Here is a 16450-nt window from a genome sequence, read left to right as displayed (position 1 = left end):
TAAACGTTGGACGTGCACAATCAGCTGGCAGATCCAAAGGTTAGGGGTCAAAATTGGCCAGGGAGGGTATGTGTTAGGTTTAGACATAGGGTTGCAAAAACTGCTGGCTGTACAGGATATCCACTGCCTAAAATGTTTTGTATGCTGTGCCCTTAATGTTTTAACACCGACGCATACAGTAGGCCTAAATACCAACACATACAGTAGGCCTAAATACCAACACATACAGTAGGCCTAAATACCAACACATACAGTAGTCCTAAATACCAACACATACAGTAGGCCTAAATACCAACACATACAGTAGGCCTAAATACCGACGCATACAGTAGGCCTAAATACCAACACATGCAGTAGGCCTAAATACCAACACATACAGTAGGCCTAAATACCGACGCATACAGTAGACCTAAATACCAACACATACAGTAGGCCTAAATACCAACACATACAGTAGGCCTAAATACCAACACATACAGTAGGCCTAAATACCGACGCATACAGTAGGCCTAAATACCAACACATACAGTAGGCCTAAATACCAACACATACAGTAGGCCTAAATACCAACACATACAGTAGATCTAAATACCAACACATACAGTAGACCTAAATACCAACACATACAGTAGGCCTAAATACCAACACATACAGTAGATCTAAATACCAACACATACAGTAGACCTAAATACCAACACATACAGTAGGCCTAAATACCAACACATACAGTAGGCCTAAATACCAACACATACAGTAGGCCTAAATACCAACACATACAGTAGGCCTAAATACCAACACATACAGTAGGCCTAAATACCAACACATACAGTAGGCCTAAATACCGACGCATACAGTAGGCCTAAATACCAACACATACAGTAGACCTAAATACCGACGCATACAGTAGACCTAAATACCAACACATACAGTAGGCCTAAATACCAACACATACAGTAGGCCTAAATACCAACACATACAGTAGGCCTAAATACCAACACATACAGTAGGCCTAAATATACTGTATTTGGCAGTTGGTTTAGTATGCCTAAATATACTGTATTTGGCAGTTGGTTTAGTAGGCCTAAATATACTGTATTTGGCAGTTGGTTTAGTAGGCCTAAATATACTGTATTTGGCAGTTGGTTTAGTAGGCCTAAATATACTGTATTTGGCAGTTGGTTTAGTAGGCCTAAATATACTGTTTTTGGCAGTTGGTTTAGTAGGCCTAAATATACTGTTTTTGGCAGTTGGTTTAGTAAGCCTAAATATACTGTATTTGGCAGTTGGTTTAGTAGGCCATATTTCACACTGTCATCAATGTTTTTGACAATATCTCTAATCACATGCTTTTCTGTCTCTGGGATCTGTTTAGATTGTTCTTTGAGATTCTGACCCTGTCGTCCTCCCCCCATCGGAGATTATGCATGTGTAACAGGCACTGCTCCTTTACAATCAGGCAGTTGCATTGCTCTTCCAGACGACATACTTCTCTCAGCTCAGTGTGCCAGTTGTGCCTCCTGTTTCTATGTTGTACAAAGGAATGGTTGGACTGTTGCCGCGTCTGTCTGTGCTGAAGGTGGAAGAGACGTACAGGGATTTCCAAATGTTGTACAAACCACTGGTGACCTTTTCCCATCAACCCTGAAACTGATTGCACAACGACGTCATCACACCAACCATCCTTCTTGACAAGCTCTCTAACTGAATATCCAATAGAGACAGAAAGCAAAAATATAATTTTATTAAATAGTTTGGAGTATGGACTCGTCTTTCAGGAATGATGTAGTAATAATGTAATGTCAGATTAACACTACCATAACCATACCACTACTGGCTTGCTTCTGAAGCTAAGCAGGGTTGGTCCTGGTCAGTCCCTGGATGGGAGACCAGATGCTGCTGGAAGTGGTGTTGGAGGGCCAGTAGGAGGCACTCTTTCCTCTGGTCTAAAAAATATCCCAATGCCCCAGGGCAGTGATTGGGGACACTGCCCTGTGTAGGGTGCCGTCTTTCGGATGGGACGTTAAACGGGTGTCCTGACTCTCTGAGGTCATTAAAGATCCCATGGCACTTATCGTAAGAGTAGGGGTGTTAACCCCGGTGTCCTGGCTAAATTCCCAATCTGACCCTCAAACCATCATGGTCACCTAATAATCCCCAGTTTACAATTGGCTCATTCATCCCCCTCCTCTCCCCTGTAACTATTCCCCAGGTCGTTGCTGCAAATGAGAACGTGTTCTCAGTCAACTTACCTGGTAAAATAACGGTAAAATAATTACCATCTAACACTACCATAACCATTACCATCTAACACTACCATAACCATTACCATCTAACACTACCATAACCATTACCATCTAACACTACCATAACCATTACCATCTAACACTACCATAACCATTACCATCTAACACTACCATAACCATTACCATCTAACACTACCATAACCATAACCATTACCATCTAACACTACCATAACCATTACCATCTAACACTACCATAACCATAACCATTACCATCTACCATAACCATAACCATAACCATTACCATCTAACACTACCATAACCATTACCAACTAACACTACCATAACCATTACCATCTAACACTACCATAACCATAACCATTACCATCTACCATAACCATAACCATTACCATCTAACACTACCATAACCATTACCAACTAACACTACCATAACCATAACCATTACCATCTACCATAACCATAACCATTACCATCTAACACTACCATAACCATTACCAACTAACACTACCATAACCATTACCATCTAACACTACCATAACCATAACCATTACCATCTACCATAACCATAACCATTACCATCTAACACTACCATAACCATTACCATCTAACACTACCATAACCATAACCATTACCATCTAACACTATCCATAACCATTGCCATCTAACACTACCATAACCATTACCATCTAACACTACCATAACCATAACCATAACCATTACCAATCTAACACTACCATAACCATTACCATGTAACAATACCATAACCATTACCATCTAACACTACCATAACCATTACCATCTAACACTACCATAACCATTACCATCTAACACCACCATAATTACCTTGTCCCGTCTCTGTAAACGGACCCACAGCTATCCTGTCATAAGGTCTGCTTGTGACAGAACTTATGATGGGTGCTCTGGGGGCTGGACTCTGTATGCAATGCAGCTATTACACCACTGCTTTATGGCTCTCTGTCAGCCTGGCCAATAAAATCTCGCTCTAATTTTACTGGTGAGTTTTTCAACACCTAAATGGCCTCCTGTTCTATCATTGTGGATAAAGGTAAGTATCCCATGTACGAGCTCATCTGGAACAAGCCCTCTCTAGATGGTGTTGTCTGTCTCATAGTTCTGACTCTTAAGGAATAACACTCCATTCTTCACATGTAATGCCCCCCAAACTTGTTTGAAAGGCCTGAACTTTGGCTCCAATTGCAACTCCACATGGAGCTCTGCGCTACCCTCTTTTTTTCCATGTCTTTAACTGGGAGACCACTGGGTCTCTATCCTGTGCTTCCAAAAGGAAAGCTGCATTTCTGGGAACTGCCTGGCTTGTCTGAGCTCCAACTACAGGCTCAATAGTGACATCCTGAGGCTTGTTTACGACGGCTCTCAGATTGATAATGGCCTCCTGTGAGACGGCTGTGTCCACACTCTCTGACTGTGTGTGTCGGCGTGACACACCTTCCGCATTACTGTGCAGTGTCACTGGCCTGTGGACGATATCATAGTCAAACTGATCCAGTTTTTCTAACCATCTAGCCAACTGTCCCTCAGGTTGTTTTGAAGTTACTCAGCCACCTCAGTGAGCTGTGATCAGTTCAGAATGTAGAAATTTCCTCCCCAGCAAAAAGTGTCTGACATTTTAAACTTTTTAGTGATGGGGGCAGTATTCAGAAATTTGGATGAATGACATGCCCAAAGTAAACTGCCTGTTACTCAGGCCCAGAAGCTAGGATATGCATAGACTTTGTAGCATTGGATAGAAAACACTCTGAAGTTTCTAAAACTGTTAGCATAATGTCTGTGAGTATAATAGAACTGATATGGCAGGCAAAAACCTGAGGAAAACCCATCCAAGAAGTGGGATTCTTTTTGATGTGAGTGGTTTTCCATTGAATGCCTATTGACTATGTAATGGGTTAGGGCCTAGATTGCAATTCCTATGGCTTACACTAGATGTCAACAGTCTTTAGACATGGTTTCAGGCTTGTTTTATGAAAAATGAAGAAAATGAGACCTTTAGGTCAGGGGACTGGGGAATCATGCAGTACTGGTTTGTGCGCGTGACTGTGTGCGCGCTCTTCGTTGTTTTTCCTTTCTATTGAATACGCTATTGTCCGGTTTAAATATTATTGATTATTTAGATAATTAACACCCTGAGGATTAGTTATAAACATCGTTTGACATGTTTCGACGAACTTTACCGGTACTATTAGGATGTATTCGTCTGCATGTTTTGACCGCCTTTGAGCCAGTGGATTACTGAACAAAACGCGCCAACAAAAAATAGATTTTGGCATATAAAGAAGGACTTTATCGAACAAAAGGACCATTTATTATGTAGCTGGGACCCTTGTGATTGCAACCAGATGGAGATCTTCAAAGGTAAGTGATTTATTTTATTGCTATTTATAACTTTCGTGACTCCTCTGCTTGGTTGGAAAATGTTTGTATGCTTTTGTGTGCGGGACCCTGTCCTCAGATATTCGCATGTTATGCTTTCGCCCTAAAGCCTTTTTGAAATCTGACAATGCGGCTGGATTAACAAGAAGTTAATCTTTTAACCAATGTATAACACTTGTATTTTCATGAATGTTTATTATTACTGTTTCTGTAATTTTAATTTGGCGCTCTGCAATTTCACCGGTTGTTGTCGTGGTGGGTCACTAGCGGGAAGCCTTGGCCAAAGAGGTTTTACGAAACACTACCACAGCAAGAAGCTTCTTCTTGGTAGTTGAGTACCTCCTCTCCTGTTTTGACCGTGGCTGACTCGCACATGCTACTGTAATACTCTCTCTCTCTCTCTACCCTCGTGTTTCTGGGATAGGACTGCCCCTATGCCTGTGTCATATGTGTCAGTATCCATTATGAAATCTAGATCTGAAACTGGGAAAGCCAGTACGGAGGATGTGGTAAACTTGGACTTTAATTCATTAAAGGCAACTTCACACGCTGTGTTCCACTAAAACATTTTCCCCTTATCTGTCAATCTGTACAAAGGCTCCGCCGTAGCTGCAAAATCTGGTATGAACCTCCTGTAGTATGATGCCTCTGTCAGTGACTTGGGGCTAGGCCATGACCTGACTGTCTCTGTTTTCATGGGGTCAGTGGACACTCCCTCAGCCGAGATGATGTGTCCCAGGGAGCTCATCTGCGACCTGAACAAATGGCTTCACCTTAATTGAATCCTGCCTGCTCCAATCTGCTGAAAACCTTGTCTAAACGCTTCACGTGCTCTTGGAATGCATGACCAAACACTATGACGTTGTCTAAATACACCAAACATGTTGTCCACTGTAAATCAGCCCAAACCAGGTGCATGAGACGCTGGAAGCTGCTTGGAAAATTTGTCAAACCAAACTGGAATTTGAAAAGCCCTCTCTTCGTTGCAGTTTTGCAACGATCCTCTGGGCGCATCTCGATTTGCCAGTACCCACTGAGCACCGGCAAGCAAGTCCAAGGTCTCATCGATCCTAGGAAGTGGATAAGCATCATTAACAGTGTTCTCGCTTAACCTTCTGTAATCCGCACAGAACCTTATTGAGCGGTCCTTCTTTCTTACTAACACCACTGGTGCTGGCTATGGACTGCTGGATGGGTTAACTACTCCCCTTTCTAACATGTCCTGCAAATGCTTGTCAAACTCTGCTTGCAAATGAACAGGCACCCGCCTCAATGCCTGTTTGATAGGCCTGGTGTCCCCTGTGTCAATCCTATGATGGACTAGTTTTGTGCAGCCCGAGTCAAAATCATCAGTACAAAACACTCCCACATACCTCACCACCATTTCCTTTACAGCTCTCAGCTGCAATCTACTGTTGAAGTCGGAAGTTTACATACACCTTAGCCAAATACATTTAAACTCAGTTGTTCACAATTCCTGACATTTAATCCTAGTAAAAATTCTGTCTTAGGTCAGTCAGGATTACCATTTTATTTTAAGAATGTGAAATGTCCGATTAATAGTAGAGAGAATGATTTATTTCAGCTTTTATTTATTTCATCACATTCCCAGTTGGTCAGAAGTTTACATACACTCAATTAGTATTTGGTAGCATTGCCTTTAAATTGTTTAACTTGGGTCAAACATTTGGGTAGCCTTCCACAAGCTTCCCACAATAGGGGGTGAATTTTGTCCCATTCCTCCTGACAGAGCTGGTATAACTGAGTCAGGTTTGTAGGTATCCTTGCTCACACACGCTTTTCCAGTTCTGCGCACAAATTTTCTATAGGATTGAGGTCAGGGCTTTGTGATGACCACTCCAATACATTGACTTGACCTTAACCATAACTTTGGAAGTATGCTTGGGGTCATTGTCCATTTGGAAAGACGATTTGTGACCAAGCTTTAACTTCCTGACTGATGTCTTGAGATGTTGCTTCAATATATCCACATCATTTTCCTGCCACATGATGCCATCTATTTTGTGAAGTGCACCAGTCCCTCCTGCAGCAAAGCACCCCACAACATGACGCTGCCATCCCCGTGCCTCACGGTTGGGATGGTGTTCTTCGGCTTGCAAGCTTCCCCCTTTTTCCTCCAAACATAACAATGGTCATTATGGCCAAACAGTTTTATTTCTGTTTCATCAGACCAGAGGACATTTCTCCAAAATGTACGAGCTTTGTCCCCATGTGTAGATGCAAACCGTAGTCTGGCTTTTTTATGGTGGTTTTGGAGCAGTGGCTTCTTCCTTGCTGAGAGGCCTTTCAGGTTATGTCGATATAGCACTCGTTTTACTGTGGATATAGATACTTTCGTACCAGTTTCCTCCAGCATCTTCACAGGGTCCTTTGCTGTTGTTCTGGGATTGATTTGTACTTTTCGCATCAAGGTACGTTCATCTCTAGGAGACAGAACGCGTCTCCTTTCTGAGCGGTATGATGGCTGTGTGGTCCCATGTTGTTTATACTTGCATATTATTGTTTGTACAGATGAACGTGGTACCTTCATGTGTTTGGAAATTGCTCCCAAAGATGAACCAGACTTGTGGAGGTCTACATTTTATTTATGAGGTCTTGGCTGATTTATTTGGATTTTTCCCATGATGTCAAGCTAAGAGGCACTGAGTTTGAAGGTAGGCCTTGAAATACATCCACAGGTACACCTCCAACTGACTCAAATGATGTCAATTAGCCTATCAGAAGCTTCTAAAGCCATGACATCATTTTGTGGAATTTTCCAAGCTGTTTAAAGACACAGTCAACTTAGTGTAAGTAAACTTATGACCCACTAGAATTGTGATACAGTGAATTACAAGTGAAATAATCTGTCTGTAAACAATTGTTGGAAAAATGACTTGTGTCATGCACAAAGTAGATGTCCTAACCGACTTGCCAAAACTATAGTTTGTTAACAAGAAATTTGTGGAGTGGTTGAAAAACGAGTTTTAATGACTGGAAACTAAGTGTATGTAAACTTCAGACTCTAACTGTATGTCCAGCTCTTGCATTAACTGTTCTTCGTCCCACTTTGCTGTGGTGGGAGAGTACAGCAGCTGGTTAGAATCATGTAGGCTAGCAATGATAGTGTCTTCATTACCCTTCTCCCAGATAGAGAAACCCCACAGTTCAGTGCCCTCCCTCGGTAAATGTGATTCCGGAGTTACATTCATCACACAAACTGGCAGTTTCTCCTTCACTGAGCTGCCAACGCTTCATGCTACCAACAGGTTACTTGTGTCAGTGACTTCAACACATGGCTCAAGAAGACCCTCAGTTTTGTCATTGTTTACTGTCCCCTCAACTTTACCAGTTATAAACATTTCACTTCTGGAGGGGATAATCGTGTCATTAATCACCACCACTTTACACACTCCCCCTGCCCCTCCCCTGAAAATCAACGGAATCTTCTTTCCCTAAACACAACACGTTTTCCTTTCGCAAATCAAGTACAACCCCGTATTTTACTAGGAAGTTTGTCCCTATCGGTGCACCCTGGTTTGTCCCTGTCGGTGCACCCTGGTTTGTCCCTATCGGTGCACCCTGGTTTGTCCCTATCGGTGCACCCTGGTTTGTCCCTATCGGTGCACCCTGGTTTGTGCCTATCGGTGCACTCTGGTTTGTCCCTATCGGTGCACCCTGGTTTGTCCCTATCGGTGCACCCTGGTTTGTGCCTATCGGTGCACCCTGGTTTGTCCCTATCGGTGCACCCTGGTTTGTCCCTATCGGTGCACCCTGGTTTGTCCCTATCGGTGCACCCTGGTTTGCGTCGCTAGCGACTACAAAATCCCAGGTCAGATTCAAACCGTCAATGTTCATGACTGTGGACCAGCTCCCCAGGACTGAGAGAAACTGTCCATTTGCAACTTTAACTGTGCTGTGCTATGGGGTGTCAGTGTAAGTATGTGTGAGTGTGTGGTTAGAGTCCAGTGTGTGTGTGTTGGGGTGTCAGTGTTAGTATGTGTGAGTGTGTGGTTAGAGTCCAGTGTGTGTGTGTTGGGGTGTCAGTGTTAGTATGTGTGAGTGTGTGGTTAGAGTCCATTGTGTGTGTGTTGGGGTGTCAGTGTTAGTATGTGTGAGTGTGTGGTTAGAGTCCAGTGTGTTGGCGTGTCAGTGTTAGTATGTGTGAGTGTGTGGTTAGAGTCCAGTGTGTGTTGGGGTGTCAGTGTTAGTATGTGTGAGTGTGTGGTTAGAGTCCAGTGTGTGTGTGTAGGGTGTCAGTGTTAGTATGTGTGAGTGTGTGGTTAGAGTCCAGTGTGTTGGCGTGTCAGTGTTAGTATGTGTGAGTGTGTGGTTAGAGTCCAGTGTGTGTTGGGGTGTCAGTGTTAGTATGTGTGAGTGTGTGGTTAGAGTCCAGTGTGTGTGTGTAGGGTGTCAGTGTTAGTATGTGTGAGTGTGTGGTTAGAGTCCAGTGTGTGTTGGGGTGTCAGTGTTAGTATGTGTGAGTGTGTGGTTAGAGTCCAGTGTGTGTGTGTTGGGGTGTCAGTGTTAGTCTGTGTGAGTGTGTGGTTAGAGTCCAGTGTGTGTGTTGGGGTGTCAGTGTTAGTCTGTGTGAGTGTGTGGTTAGAGTCCAGTGTGTGTGTTGGGGTGTCAGTGTTAGTCTGTGTGAGTGTGTGGTTAGAGTCCAGTGTGCTATGGGGTGTCAGTGTAAGTATGTGTGAGTGTGTGGTTAGAGTCCAGTGTGTGTGTGTTGGGGTGTCAGTGTTAGTATGTGTGAGTGTGTGGTTAGAGTCCAGTGTGTGTTGGGGTGTTAGTATGTGTGAGTGTGTGGTTAGAGTCCAGTGTGTGTGGGGTGTCAGTGTTAGTATGTGTGAGTGTGTGGTTAGAGTCCAGTGTGTGTGGGGTGTCAGTGTTAGTATGTGTGAGTGCGTGGTTAGAGTCCAGTGTGTGTGTGTTGGGGTGTCAGTGTAAGTATGTGTGAGTGTGTGGTTAGAGTCCAGTGTGTGTGTTGGGGTGTCAGTGTTAGTATGTGTGAGTGTGTGGTTAGAGTCCAGTGTGCTATGGGGTGTCAGTGTTAGTATGTGTGAGTGTGTGGTTAGAGTCCAGTGTGTGTGGGGTGTCAGTGTTAGTATGTGTGAGTGCGTGGTTAGAGTCCAGTGTGTGTGTGTAGGGTGTCAGTGTTAGTCTGTGTGAGTGTGTGGTTAGAGTCCAGTGTGTGTGTTGGGGTGTCAGTGTTAGTCTGTGTGAGTGTGTGGTTAGAGTCCAGTGTGTGTGTTGGGGTGTCAGTGTTAGTCTGTGTGAGTGTGTGGTTAGAGTCCAGTGTGCTATGGGGTGTCAGTGTAAGTATGTGTGAGTGTGTGGTTAGAGTCCAGTGTGTGTGTGTTGGGGTGTCAGTGTTAGTATGTGTGAGTGTGTGGTTAGAGTCCAGTGTGTGTTGGGGTGTTAGTATGTGTGAGTGTGTGGTTAGAGTCCAGTGTGTGTGGGGTGTCAGTGTTAGTATGTGTGAGTGTGTGGTTAGAGTCCAGTGTGTGTGGGGTGTCAGTGTTAGTATGTGTGAGTGCATGGTTAGAGTCCAGTGTGTGTGTGTTGGGGTGTCAGTGTAAGTATGTGTGAGTGTGTGGTTAGAGTCCAGTGTGTGTGTTGGGGTGTCAGTGTTAGTATGTGTGAGTGTGTGGTTAGAGTCCAGTGTGCTATGGGGTGTCAGTGTTAGTATGTGTGAGTGTGTGGTTAGAGTCCAGTGTGTGTGGGGTGTCAGTGTTAGTATGTGTGAGTGTGTGGTTAGAGTCCAGTGTGTGTGTGTAGGGTGTCAGTGTTAGTCTGTGTGAGTGTGTGGTTAGAGTCCAGTGTGTGTGTGTTGGGGTGTCAGTGTTAGTATGTGTGAGTGTGTGGTTAGAGTCCAGTGTGTGCATCGAGTCAATGCAAGAGAGTTAGTGCAAAAAAGAGTCAACGCAGGTAGTCCGGGTAGCCATTCAGCTAATTAGCGGTCTTGTTATGCAGTCTTATTGCTTGGTGGGTAAAAGCTTTTCACGTTCCTGTTTGTTCCAGACTTGGTACTGCTTGCTGTGCAGTAGCAGAGAGAACAGTCTATTGCAGTATATGTTGATGTTGGTTAGAGAAGCCATGGATTGGCAAGAAGAGAGGAGATGGAATGTAGCTATCAGTAACTGGAGTTGGAATGGATGGAGTTGCCCCAAACTGCAGGCAATTATTGAGAGTAGAGTTTATTTAGCAGGGTGTGTGAATTCCAATGGCCCAACAGAGGGCGACAATGTCACACAATACATTTTACCCTGGAGCAGCGTTCCCCAAATTCGGTCCTGGGTGCACCTTTTGGTTTTGCCCTAGTACAACACAACTGATTTAAACAACCAACTCATCATGAAGCTTTGATGATTTTAGTCAGCTGTGTAGTGCTCGGGCAAAAACCAAAAGGTGCACCCAGGTGGGGCCCCAGGACCGAGTTTGAGAAACCGTGCTCTGGAGGACAGGATTCATTTCATGTACCCAGTCCAAAAATACCCTACAGTCCTATACAGCTTTGGGGTTACCAGATCTGAAAGGACCAGATAGGTGGAAGAAATATGTTATGTTTGGTGATGGCTAATCTAAGCCTCCCAATGAATCTAGAGGAGCTTTACACCTATAATAACTATAATGGGCTCCCGAGTGGCGCAGCGGTTTAAGGCACTGCATCTCAGTGTACGAGGTGTCACTACAGTCCCTGGTTCAAATTCAAGCTGTATTACATCCAGCTGTGATTAGGAGACCCATGGGGTGGCGCACAATTTGCCCAGCGTCGTCTGGGGTAGGTTGTCATTGTAAGTAAGAATTTGTTTAACTGACTTGCCTAGTTAAATAAAAACCCTCAGGTTTGTTTCTGGATTGGGCTGTAGAAGGCAGATTGTAACTTCTTTTTGTTGTTGACTGTGTACTGGAAATACAATTTAAGATGAGTGTATGTTTTCAGTAACTACAAAGGATGATGATGGATGGATTGATGCTCTACTGTAATAAAGAGGATATTATCTTCTGTGACTTTGGAGAGCAATAGAAAATTTGTAATAATAATAACTGTAAGTTATTTTGCTCAAGTTTAATAACATCAACATACTTGATTCATTTTCTCTCTCACATTCAGCAGTGCCTCTGTTATCTTTCTATTGATCCACTGAATATTACTGTGTGTGTGTTCCTGTGCTTTTGTTTATTTTCTTTCGCAGCACATAATGTTGGTCTACAATAACAGTGTATGTAGTGTCCAGTACATAATATTGGTGTACAATAACAGTGTGTGTAGTGTCCAGTACATAATGTTGGTCTACATTAACAGTGTGTGTAGTGTCCAGTACATAATGCTGGTCTATATTAACAGTGTGTGTAGTGTCCAGTACATAATGTTGGTCTACAATAACAGTGTGTGTAGTGTCCAGTACATAATATTGGTCTATATTAACAGTGTGTGTAGTGTCCAGTACATAATATTGGTCTATATTAACAGTGTGTGTAGTGTCCAGTACATAATGTTGGTCTATATTAACAGTGTGTGTAGTGTCCAGTACATAATATTGGTCTACATTAACAGTGTGTGTAGTGTCCAGTACATAATATTGGTCTACATTAACAGTGTGTGTAGTGTCCAGTACATAATGTTGGTCTACATTAACAGTGTGTGTAGTGTCCAGTACATAATATTGGTCTACATTAACAGTGTGTGTAGTGTCCAGTACATAATATTGGTCTACATTAACAGTGTGTGTAGTGTCCAGTACATAATATTGGTCTACATTAACAGTGTGTGTAGTGTCCAGTACATAATATTGGTCTATATTAACAGTGTGTGTAGTGTCCAGTACATAATGCTGGTCTATATTAACAGTGTGTGTAGTGTCCAGTACATAATGTTGGTCTATATTAACAGTGTGTGTAGTGTCCAGTACATAATGTTGGTCTACAATAACAGTGTGTGTAGTGTCCAGTACATAATATTGGTCTACAATAACAGTGTGTGTAGTGTCCAGTACATAATGTTGGTCTACAATAACAGTGTGTGTAGTGTCCAGTACATAATATTGGTCTATATTAACAGTGTGTGTAGTGTCCAGTACATAATATTGGTCTATATTAACAGTGTGTGTAGTGTCCAGTACATAATATTGGTCTACAATAACAGTGTGTGTAGTGTCCAGTACATAATGTTGGTCTACAATAACAGTGTGTGTAGTGTCCAGTATCTATACACACACCTCTCGACACATCAACGTTTTACCTGGCATGGTTCACCACTAGTACAGGTGATCTTCATGTCTAATATAAAGACCTGAAATGCTCTACATGATTGAAACAACGATGTAGGATATTCCTTCCAACCGTACTTTACCCAGCAGCAACAGGCCAAACTGATCCTGTTGTGTGGTTGCACTGTTCTCAAGAGCATCAGACAGTGAACAGAAAGATGTGATGTCATCTATGGTCAACACCATAGTGCCCACAAATCTCATCACTAAGCTAAGGACCCTGGAACTAAACACCTCCCTCTGCAACTGGATCCTGGACTTCCTGATGGACTGCTCCCAGGTGGTAAGGGTAGGCAACAACACGTCTGCCGCGCTGATCCTCAACACCGGGGGCCCTCGGGGTGCGTGCTTAGTCCCCTCCTGTACTCCCTGTTCAGCCACGACTGTGTGGACAAGCACGACTCCAACACCATCATTAAGCTGGCTGACGACACAACAACTGTAGGCCTGATCACCGACAACAACGAGACAGCCTATAAGGAGGAGGTCAAAGACCTGGCAGTGTGGTGCCAGGACAACAACCTCTCCCTCAATGTAAGCAAGACAAAGGAGCTGATCCTGGACTAGAGGAAAAGGAGGACCAAGCAGGCCCCCATTAACATCAACGGGACTGTAGTGGAGCGTGTTGAGAGTTTGAAGTTCCTTGGTGTCCACATCACCAACAAACTATCGTGGTCCAAACATACCAAGACAGTCGTGAAAAGGGTACCTCATCACCTTTTCCCCCTCAGGAGACTTTAAGGATTTGGCATGGGTTCCCAGATCCTATAAAAGTTCTACAGCTGCACCACCGAGAGTATTCTGACCGATTGCATCACCGCCTGCGATGGCAACTGCTTGGCATCCGACCGTAAGGCTCTACAAAGGGCAGTGTGTACGGCCCAGTACATCACTGGGGCCAAGCTTCCTGCCATCCAGGACCTATATACTAGGCATGTCAGAGGAAGGCCCAAAAAATTGTCAAAGACTCCAGTCACCCTAGTCATAGACATTTCTCTCTGCTACCGCACGGCAAGCTGTATGTCCAAAAGGCTCATTAACAGCTTCTACCCCCAACCCATAAGACAGCTGAACAATTAATCAATTGGCCACCTGGACTATTTGCATTGACCCCACCCTCCCCCCTGCTGCTACTCACTGTTTATTATCTATTCATAGTCACATTACCCTTACCTACATGTACAAACTACCTCGACCCACCTGTACCCCCACACATTGACTCGCTAACAGTACCCCGTATATAGCCTCGTTATTGATAGGTAATTTTATTGTGTTCATTTTTATTTTTAACTTTAGTTTATTCAGTAAATATTTTGTTAATACTATTTCTTAAACTGCATTGTTGTTTAAGGGCTTGTAAGTAATCATTTCACAGTAAATTCTAGCTAGACCTCTTGTATTCGGCACGTGCTACAAATAACATTTTATTCGATTTTATTCGATTTTATTTGATTAGATTTAATTAGATTTGACAAATCCATTTGATTTGATAGAGAAACCCATGGATGTGTCACGATCGTCAAAGGGACTGAGAGGACCAAGGCGCAGCGCGTGGAAAGTACATCCTCTTTATTTAAGAAAGAAGACGAAAACGAAACAAACACTATACAAACTACAAAAACAACAAAACAGACGACCGTGAAGCTATACAAACAGAAGTGCTGACACTAAACACTCTGACATAGACACAGCTAGACTTCTATACTAAACATAAACCCAACTACTCTAATAAACCCCCTAAACTTTACAACCACCCTAGACACTACAAAAAACACATACATTCCCCATGTCACACCCTGACCTAACTAAAATAATTAAGAAAACAAAGAATACTAAGGCCAGGGCGTGACATAACCCCCCCCTTAAGGTGCGAACTCCGGGCGCACCAGCACACAGTCTAGGGGAGGGTCTGGGTGGGCGTCCGTCCATGGCGGCGGCTCCGGTACTGGTCGTGGTCCCCACCCCACCACAGTCACTACCCGCCTCCATAGCCTCCTCCAAATGGCCACCCTCCACATTAACCCCACTGGATTAAGGGGCAGCACCGGACTAAGGGGCAGCACCGGACTAAGGGGCAGCACCGGACTGAGGGGCAGCACCGGACTAAGGGGCAGCACCGGACTAAGGGGCAGCACCGGACTAAGGGGCAGCACCGGACTAAGGGGCAGCACCGGACTAAGGGGCAGCACCGGACTAAGGGGCAGCACCGGACTAAGGGGCAGCTCCGGACTAAGGGGCAGCACCGGGATAAGGGGCAGCACCGGGATAAGGGGAAGCACCAGGATAAGGGGCAGCACTAGGATAAGGGGCAGCTCCGGACTGAGGGACAGCAGCTCTGGACTGAGGGACGGATCCTGGCTGGATGACGGCTCTGGCGGATCCTGGCTGGACGGCTCTGGCGGATCCTGGCTGGACGGCTCATGGTTGGCTGACGGATCTGGCTGCTCATGGCTGGCTGACGGATCTGGCTGCTCATGGCTGGCTGACGGATCTGGCTGCTCATGGCTGGCTGACGGATCTGGCTGCTCATGGCTGGCTGACGGATCTGGCTGCTCATGGCTGGCTGGCGGATCTGGCTGCTCATGGCTGGCTGGCGGCTCTGGCAGATCCTGTCTGGCAGGCGGCTTTGGCAGATCTTGTCTGGCAGGCGGCTCTGGCAGATCCTGTCTGGCAGGCGGCTCTGGCAGATCCTGTCTGGTAGGCGGCTCTGGCAGATCCTGTCTGGTAGGCGGCTCTGGCAGATCCTGTTTGGTTGGCGGCTCTGGCAGATCCTGTCTGGTTGGCGGCTCTGGCAGATCCTGTCTGGTTGGCGGCTCTGGCAGATCCTGTCTGGTTGGCGGCTCTGGCAGATCCTGACTGACGAACGGCTCTAGCGGCTCCTGACTGACGAACGGTTCTGACGGCTCGGGACAGACGGGCGGCTCTGACGGCTCGGGGCAGACGGATGGCTCAGATGGCGCTGGGTAGACGGATGGCTCAGATGGCGCTGGGTAGACGGATGGCTCAGATGGCGCTGGGTAGACGGATGGCTCAGATGGCGCTGGGTAGACGGGCATTTCAGGCCCCGCTGTGCAGACGGCAGACTCTGGCCGGCTGAGGCGCACTGTAGGCCTGGTGCGTGGTGCCGGAACTGGTGTTACCGGGCTGGGGACACGCACCTTCAGGCTAGTGCGGGGAGAAGGAACAGGGCATACTGGACCCTGGAGACGCACATTAGGTCTAGTGCGTGGTGCCGGAACTGGTGGTACCGGGCTGGGGACACGCATCTCAGGGCTAGTGCTGGGAGCAGCAACAGGACGCACAGGACTCTGGGGACACACAGGAGGCTTGGTGCGTGGTGTAGGCACTGGTGGTAATGGGCTGGAGACACGCACCATAGGGCTAGTACGTGGAGGAGGAACAGGGCACACTGGACTCTCGAGGCGCACTATAGGCCTGGTGCGTGGTACCGGCACTGGTGGTACCGGGCTGAGGGCACGCACATCAGGGCGAGTACGGGGAGAAGGA

The sequence above is a fragment of the Salvelinus fontinalis genome, chromosome 23, assembly GCF_029448725.1.
Source record: "Salvelinus fontinalis isolate EN_2023a chromosome 23, ASM2944872v1, whole genome shotgun sequence".
NCBI classification, from domain to species: Eukaryota; Metazoa; Chordata; class Actinopteri; order Salmoniformes; family Salmonidae; genus Salvelinus; species Salvelinus fontinalis.
The sequence above is the reverse complement of the archived record's forward strand: the minus strand, read 5'-3'. Positions refer to the sequence as shown.